Raw genomic sequence first — 10000 nt, 5'->3', positions numbered from 1 at the left:
TTCCCTTTTCACTCACCACTCCTAGAAACATTGATGTGCAATTATTCAGGATGGGTCTCCTCGTCTACCTGGAAGTATGGCCTACACAGGCCATTCATACTAACAATCCCCCCGCCCAGCGAATCACTGCTGATCTAAAGAACATTACCACCGAAAGCAGGAAAGACCTTCCTAAACCGAGCTTGATATTATATCTACAACATATGTGCAAGTGGGAATGGTAGAGGTGATGATGATGATAATGGTATGGGGGGTTGGGCGAAGTTGTGATCGGTGCATTGAGGGTGATGTAGGTTAATACTGTTGTTGCTAGCGGTGATATTGGTGATGGTAGTGGTGGTCGTGTTGATGGTAGTGACAATGTTGGTACAGGATATGGCAAAGTTAGTGGTGGTTGTAGCAGTGTTGGTGTTTCTACTGGTTATAGTGATCATCAAAGATCATTCCCGAGCCATAGGATCATAAGGCCGGTTTCCCGGAACCTGTGACATATATATCCCACACACCACGCGAACGGGACGCTGGACCATAACAGGAATACTTCTTTCTTTGCCAGCTGAATAAACTGGAACAACATGAAGTGTTTTGCCGCAGAAAACAACGCATCGGCCGATCCAGGAATCGAAACCACAATCTTACAGTCATGAGTCCAACACCCTAAACACTAAGTCACGCGCCTCCACGCTGGTAGTCATGCTGGTTTTACTATAGTGTTGGCGGTGGTGTTAGTGGTGACGTCGGTGATGCTGATGATTTTGTTGATGAAAGCTGTGCTGTCGGTTTCGGCGGTTGTTAACTTCGTTATGTTGGTTATGATGATGATGTTGGCGAGGACGGTGTTGGTTGCATTGATGATGGTGGCGTTGTTGGTGGCAAAGTTTTTGTTGAAGGTGGTGGTGACAAATGCTACTACTGGTGGTGAAGATAACGGTATTGCTGTCATTGTTATGTAGCCAACCCTCTGGCTGGCATTATTTCAGAGGGCCTATGACCCAAAGCGTTCCAGCCATGACCACCACAATAAAATTTTGTCCCGATCTAACTGAACTAAAATTCTCTCACTTATATGTATAGGATGTGGTTTAAGGAATATCTAAAGCAGAAGCGACTAGTGACTCAAAGGTCGTGCCGAGGAAGTTTGAATAGCGCTATCATACGAAACTCCACACCCTTGAGTCATTCCGCTGCTTGGCTCAGCAATTAAAACCTATCCTTCTATAGTTGTGCGTTTTGTATATATTAAAGTATACGGTATTGCATTACAACCTATCTTACCATATATATATATATATATATATATATATATATATATATATATATATATATATATATATATATATATATACATATGTGTGTGTGTGCATGTTTGTGTGTCTGTGTTTGTACCCCTAGCATTGCTTGACAACCGTTGCTGGTGTGTTTACGTCGCCGTCAGCTAGCGGTTCGGCATAAGAGACCGATAGAGTAAGTACAGGGCTTACAAAGAATAAGTCCCGGGGTCGATTTGCTCGACTAAAGGCGGTGCTCCAGCATGGCCCCAGTCAAAGGACTGAAACAAGTAAAAGAGTACATGTATTATATATATATATATCTGTATGTGTATATATGTGTGTGTATATATATATATATAATATATATATATATATATATATATAATAATATATATATATATATGTGTGTGTGTGTGTGTGTGTGTGTGTGTGTATGTATATATTGTATTTGTTACTAATTTTGTTTCTATTTTTCTCTTTTTTCTAGGTAAGTACCGCTGCTAACTTTTTTCTTCCAACACCAGAGTTTCTAGTAACACAGTTCACGGTAAGACTATTTTCTCCTGTATTATCTTTTCGGTTTCACATTTTAGCCGATGGATTTTGTTCTTGCCACTGCCGGTTTAAAGCTAAATATCAAACCTGATCCGGCAACTTTATGCGTTTCACCCATGACCATCCCTGATTAATATCCAAATGTTAGGGTAGAGCTTTATTTTACTATTTTACAGCACGCATAACCTTCAGGGTGACAGCAAATGTTGGTCCTGCATCTGTTAAGGCGACCTATTGATAGTGACCTTATGATAAAACTGGTACTCCGCCGATGACGACAACGAGGGTTCCAGTTGATCCGATCAACGGAACAGCCTGACCATGAAATTAACGTGCATGTGGCTGAGTATTCCATAGACAGGAATATCCTTAACCTAGTTCTCAGAAAGAATCTGCGCAATACAAAATGTGACAAGACTGGCCCCTTTTGAATTACAGGTACAGCTCACTTTTGCCAGCTGAATGGACTGAAGCAACGTGGAATAAATTGTCTTGCTGACACAACACGCAGCCAGGAATCGATCTCACAACCTTAGGGTCATGATCCGAATACCCTTAACCACTAAGCCACACGCATTCACATGACCTTTCACTCATAACATTCTTAAAGCCTTATAGCAAAGACTAGAACATCTCTTCAGAGTTAGGGAATTCTCTAGCTCCTTCCCTTATCCCTTTCTGTCCCCAGAGCGAAAGAAGTACACCGAACCCATAGCTTGACCACTACAACAACTACATTGTCATACATATCTTATTACATCATATTGTCGTATATAACTTAAGTATTATTGGCATATATGAATATAATATGTGTGAAGAGGCATGGCTCAGTGGTTAAGGTGTTGCACGCACGATTGCGAGATCTTGGGTTCGATTCCCAGACCGGGCGTTGCGTTGTGCTCTTCAGCAAAGCACTTCATTTCACGTTGTTCTGAGATCCTTTCGTCATCTGACATGTGACACCCAGTTGCACCTGTACAGGTATTATCGATCTAAAGGAGGGAGTGAGCTTATGTCTACCCAAACATTTGATCACTATAAACAAATCATTTGTGTGGTTGTTCGATAAGAAATTCCCGAACCCCCATACGTCACCTAACGACGGGTGAGTCCATCGTATAATCATTATATATATATATATATATATATATATATATGAATTATGGTCATTACTATTGTGACACTAGCATACCTGTTCTGCGTTATATGGCCAAAATATCGCAGCCTTGCTACGACCACATCGACAAATTTTTGACCAGTACTATTGGTTTTCTGATGCTGAGTGTCACGGAATCGTTGCTAGACCGCAGGGCTACAGATGAATAGTTTGCTGAGGCTCAAATTTGCTCAGCCGTTGCCCAGTAGTAGGCATTTACATAGATATTTACATAATTTATCATAAAACACAAATAGAATTTATAAAACAGGCTGCTCAGTAATAGCTGACTGACGATCAAAGACGTACAAGATTGAATCAGCACCAGAAAGCTCAATAGTGCTTCCCCGCCTGATTACCAAAAAGTTCTTCTATACTCGGTTATATTAACATTTCTCCTATGATCTTCTAATGTAGATCTAACTGCAGATTCTAGAATTAATTTTTATATATTGACTTAAATTTCACGAACTACCAATGCGTGAGTAGTATTTTATGTTATTCATTCTGAAAAAAAAAAGAAAGCAAAAGAAAAGTTGCTTTGAATGTGATTCGAACGCAGAACGTCGATGGTCGTAGCTAAATATTGCAATATATTTTTGTTCATCACACCGGACGAAATACTTAGCGGTGTTTCGTCTGTCTTTACGTTCTGAGTTCAAATTCCGCCGAGGTCCACTTTGGCTTTTATCCTTTCGGGGTCGATAAATTAAGTACCAGTTGCGTACTGGAGTCGATCTAATCGACTGGTCTCTTCCCACAAAATTTCAGGCCTTGTGCCTAGAGTAGAAAAGAAAAGACTATATTTTTGTTCGGTGACCTAACAACACTTCTACCAATTAACCTTGTGACCTTGTCTAATTTATAACCGGATGTGTGGATGCGAATAGTTGGGGAGGGGGAGGGGTATTTGTTAGATATTAGGGATGGAGGGCGTGGGAGGAAAAACGGGACGTGAGATTTTGTTGGGTGGGAGGCAAGAAGACCCTTGAGAATTATCGAAATGTAAAATGTAGGGGGTGACCTTGCCGCAGCTTAATTTGTGTGCGTGTGTGTGTGTGTAATTTTAATTTCTAAGACGATCATCAATCAGATGTCACATGATGTCAAGTGGAGGAAATAGGGTCCTTTCGGAAGACAGGAGATGGGGGTGAGCTGAAGAGAGCGAGGGAGAGGGAATGTGTGAACAAAAGAGAGAAGGAAAGATAGACTAAAGCGTGAAAGAGAGGTGAGGGAGGGAGAGAGGGAGTGAACGACAAGATGATGAGTTTTATGTATAAGAAAGGAAGGAAGGAAGCAGGAAATTTAGAACATGGTTATGTTCGTCTGCAGGAATCTTTGTATATAATTGTGTGTGTGTGTGTGTGTGTGTAATCTTTAAATATGACATTTTTATTGTAAAGAACGAGAAGACCCGTGATGAAACGGAGGACAATGTATGTAATAAAAAAAATGAGAATTTACGTGAAATTTAAATAGAAATCTTACGCAGGCATGTCTGTGTGGTAAGCAGCTTGCTTCCCAACCACATGGTTCCGGGTTCAGTCCCACTGCGTGGCAGCTCGGACAAGTGTCTTCTATTATAGATTCGGGCCGACGAAACCTTGTGAGTGGATTAGGTAGACGGAAAATGAAAGAAGCCCGTCGTATATATATATATGTTTGTGTGTCTGTGTTCTTCCCCACCCCACCATTGCTTGACAACCGATGTTGGTGTGTTTATATCCCCGTCCCTTAGCGGTTCGGCAGAAGAGACCGAAAGAATAAGTCCAGGAGTCGACTTCTTCGATTAAAAGGCGGTGCTCCAGCATGGCCACTGTCAAATGGCTGAAACAAGTAAAAGAATAAAAAAGACAGAAAGAATTGTTTCAAGACTCACGGCTTTCGTCTGAGGATAGTTGTTCCTTCGAGATGTATCAAGCGTTTTAGGAAAGTTGTGACTCTTGAAACAACGGGACCTACGTTAGTCTCATACTTGTGTTTGTGTATATATCTATATATGTAAGTAAATGATAGAAAATGGAATGAACGACACTATATTAAATAAAGTGTTGGGTATTCCATTTTCTGTCACTTAAGTATTTGTATAAAGTCTACGGCTATAATGGTTGGTGTTCTTGATGTATAGTGAGTTGCAGGAGCATTTCCATTTTCTGTTGACATTAGGAAGTGAACAACTCTGGACGAGGTTTGCATAGCATTCTACCAGGTTTTAACCAGAATCTTAACTCAGTATACTTGTAGATATATTAATGTAGGTGTATGTGTGTTTATGTATGTTAGTTTGTTGGGATCACCACCATTGTTATCTCCCTTTCATTCAACCTCTTTTTTTCCCCAATCATTCTACATATTGGACCGTTAAACTCTACACTTTATTTTCATTCTCTCTATTTATTTTCACTTATTCCTTTCTGTTGAAGAGCGAAGAGGAGAATAGTAAAATAATTTTTTTTTCCCCAGCGTCAAAGTAATGCACTTGTTCCTACACTTGTCTTCGTCTTGAATTTTTCTATAAATTTGAACGGTATATATATATATATATATATATATATATACGTTACGGAGATGTACTTGCATAGCAGGTGACCTGATCTGAGATCGTTAGCTGGAACGAAAACAATTGCAGCATGGAAGGTGTTTATAAGCTATTTTAGAAACACACAAAAACCGTTAGATTCACTTCAAGATTTAAATTTAATTTGTCAAAATATTTTCGTCGCTTTGAGACCGCGACATGTATATATATATATATATATAGATAGATAGATAGATAGATATATACAGACGAGAAAGCGCATAAATACAAAACAATGTGGAAAAATAGTACTCGAATATCTAAGGTAAAGTAATATGCTTTTATTAAAGCTTCAAAATCTTCATGAAACTGTTACTCAGAGTTTCAAGTTCCCGTTCGGCAGACGGTATTCATCACAACTATCCGACGTACGGTAGCGTGAAACACTGAATAACAGTTTTGTGAAAATTTTACAGTTCTAATAAAAGCATATATAAACTGACTTATTGGAAGTCCACCTGAAGATTGTCGATCAAGACAAGAAACAATTGTAGTGGCGGTTTTTTTGACTATTTATTAAAATTTTATGTATTGATTAAGTCTTTCCTTGTTTGTTTTGCAAAATAGTGGTTTTGTCTCTAATAATATTTTATAATATTTTACTATAAAATTGGATTTAATCCTAAATCTGATTTTTTCCCTGTAAATTTGGATTTATTCCCTAATATTTATTATTATATATATATATATATATATATAATTAATTATATATAGAAATATATATATATATATATATAATTAAATTATATATAGAAATTGCTATTAATCAATTGAAACCAGTGGCCTAACATATTTTAAAAAATCCGAAGATTAAACATTTTTATACATACAAAATTTAGAGGAATGACCACTAATAGTGGACAGCCTGTATGCTAGAAATAGACGTCAAACTCGCCATTTACCACGAAGAATTTGTCTTGTTTATTTTTACTCTTTGGTTTTTTGCTGAATTTTTTCTTGAGAACACATTCTTCGTGGTAAATGGTGAGTTTGACTTCTATTTCTAGTATACAGGCTATCCACTATTAGTGGTCATTCCTCTAAATTTTGTATATATATATATATATATATATATATTATTATATATATATATATATATATGTATATATATATATGTATGTATGTATGTATGTATGTATGTATGTATATATGTTTGTATGTATATATATATATGTTTGTATATATATATGTATGTATATATTATATATATATATATATATATATATATATATATATATAATATATATATATATTATATATATATAATATATATATAGTGTGTGTGGGTATGCGTGCGCGTGTATTAGAAAAAAAGGTTTAATAAAAAAAATGTTAATTATATATATATATATATAATATTTAAAACATTAACTTAGACGTGATGGAAGAGAGATATGACGAAGCCCTTGCGCTCTCTTCATTTTTTTTAAACGCATAAAATATACGTAAGAAATTTATGTTCTTATTTGCATAAGAGTAATTCTACCCATCTCTGTCATCGGTTAGATGCTACTCTGCCTTTCGTTTTTAAACCTTATTTAAACATAATCAATAATTTTTGATTTAAAAAAAACCCAACTTTTTGGCAAAATACGAAGACCGTCTCACGAAATGTTTCTTATAAGAAGTTTTCTTTGCAAGCAAATAGTTCCGGGTTCAGTCCTACTGCGCAGAACCTTAGGCAAGTATTTTCTACTATGGTCTTGGGGCTGACCAAACATTTGTGAGTAGATTTGGTAGACGGTAACAAATTTTGGCACGACGATAATCATTTGAAGAGGCGTAGTGATGGAGGTGTGATTAGTCGACTACATCGATACAAGCATTCGATCGGTGCATATTTTATCCGTTCCTGAAACGCTGAATCATTATATGAAACCAATACAACAATATGCAATGTACATCTATCCATATTATTGATCTCTCTTTTTCTACCTATCGACACAAACACACACACGCTCGAACGCGCGTGTGTGGGAATGTGTGTGTGTGTGTGTGTGTGTGTTACCGTGGATGTAAATTCTGTTTGGATTTAACCGTCTTCGATTATTTTACGTAGTTAACAAGGTTTGCCACTGAATGCTCACAAGATATCTGCCAGGGTTTATAAATCCCTGTTACTTGATATATAATGTATGTGTTTGCGCGCGCGCGCACACACACACACATATGTATATACATATACACACAGAGAAATACGAATGTACACGCATGTACATACTACACAAGTGTGTAGTGTAGTGTGTGTGTGTGTGTGCATCCTGTTATCATGTGATTCTATCGTTTAAGGAAATCGACGTTTATTGTCCCTTTGTAGTTCACAGGGTCACTAAGATCTGTAATATTGATAAGTCAAAATCTGTGCCGCAGGTCATCAGGTTAAAATTATACAGCATCACTTAATGCATTTTGTTATTCTTTTTATTGGTGTTCATTTTTTATTGTTTTGTTTCTGCGTGATTTCCTTTTATTTTTATTTTTTTCTTTATTGTTAATGTTTTGTGTATCTTTGTAGCTAACACTGTTATCTCTGAGAACGAGAATCAGTTTTAAGATAATAAAGAACTACACACTATTATATGTCTTTGTATACCTGTGTGTGGTGTTGGTGGGGGACTGTGTGGTTGTGCGTTCTCGTCACGTCTTTCAAGGTCCGTACAATTCGTACGAACTTTGCTTTATGGATCCTTTACATAAATGGTTATGAGCAGCATATAGATTTAGAGAATTCATTGTTTTTATTATAAGAAATAAACTTCATTGTTAAGCTTTACAAAAGTAAAGAAAGGACATTTTATATAAACTAGGATTCAAAGCTCCCCAAGCATTTTAAGAAAGCTAGTCCCTACACGTCACTGGAAAACCTGCATCTCTTCTATCTTCAGATAAGGACACATTCGTTTACTCCACTCATTAAAACGGGACACTTCTAAACAGTTGCGTCATTGAAGAAAGACGCTACACCTGTCATACTTATGTTTGTGCATGTAAAACTACATCATAGAATATCATGAGGTATAATCCAGTCTACGGTTTAAACTTTCAAGTACGTATTGTTAGTGACTTCGACTCAATGGCTTTTCAATAAACCATATATGTCATCGGCATTTACAAACAGGAAAATTATTGAAGATATTCTGTTTGCTAATAAATGTAACGTTAACTTTTTCACCACTTAAAAACTTCATTGCGCAAAGCAATTGTCCACTTAACATCAATGGTCTTTCGGAAGCTTTTATATATTCTGCTAAAGCCCACACTGAAAACACAACTGCGCCTCTGGGAATTAAAACAACCTGCTCGAGAATTACGTAGAATCGCTTTTATCGACAGATTTCTCTATTTAAGGAAAGCTCGAGCAAAATTTGCCATAAGCCTCACCAAACATACTTGGTTTTCTGAAGAAACAAGATCTGGGGCTATTAAATCCAGAAGTCCAATCCATTGTTTATGCTATCCCAAATGTACCGAGCTGTTTTCCTTAACATTTCCTCTGTAATATTGAAAAGAGAAATTATTGGTATTATTTCAAAATGACAACGAGTACTATAAACGGCTTGACATGTTAGGTTTCCGTAGGCAGGTGTCAAAATATTTCTACATTATGTTCCTACAAATGATTGCAACACAATAGAAATAACTAGAGTCTCTTATGAATTTTATCTCCTTTATTACAAATATTTTTGCGTCCCATTATTATCTCTTACAGGAACGAATTTCTCAAAATAAATATAATCTTACAGTTTTAATATCCATATTTTATATATACAGATATATATAGCGCATTAAAACAAGGATCGACCATAGCATAATACACACACACGCGCGCGCGCATACTTTTAAACAAAAGCAGATGGTTAAAAATAACTGTTATGTCCACATATTATGAAATACTTCAGCAATACAATATTCCATATGGAAGCAATACTAATATTGTAACACAGGGCTACAATTAACATACGACAATACACGCATCATAAATGCAAATCTAACGATGTAGGACATTGACTCTCAGACGGTCAATTTCTTATTTCTTTATTGCCCACAAGGGGCTAAACACAGAGAGGACAAACAAGGCCAGACAAACGGATTAAGTCGATTATATCGACTCCAGTGCCTAACTGGTACTTATTTCATCGACCCTGAATGGATGAAAGGCAAAGTCGATCTCGGCGGAATTTGAACTCAGAACGTAGCGGCAGGCGAAATACCGGTAAGCATTTCGCCCGGCGTGCTAACGATTCTGCCAGCTCGCCGCAGACGGTCAATTTCTGGCAGAAAGGTGTGTATAAATATAAGGGATCCTCTTTAATAAGGACAGAACAGGGGTCAAACTGTCTCTACAGTCTGATGCCGCTGTGATTGACGAGAAATGCTAACGATAAATATGAATTTGAGATCTTTAGTGTTCCGATCGAAATATGAGAACCTGATACACAA

Source organism: Octopus sinensis, linkage group LG24 (assembly GCF_006345805.1).
Source record: "Octopus sinensis linkage group LG24, ASM634580v1, whole genome shotgun sequence".
Classification (NCBI taxonomy): Eukaryota; Metazoa; Mollusca; class Cephalopoda; order Octopoda; family Octopodidae; genus Octopus; species Octopus sinensis.
The sequence above is the reverse complement of the archived record's forward strand: the minus strand, read 5'-3'. Positions refer to the sequence as shown.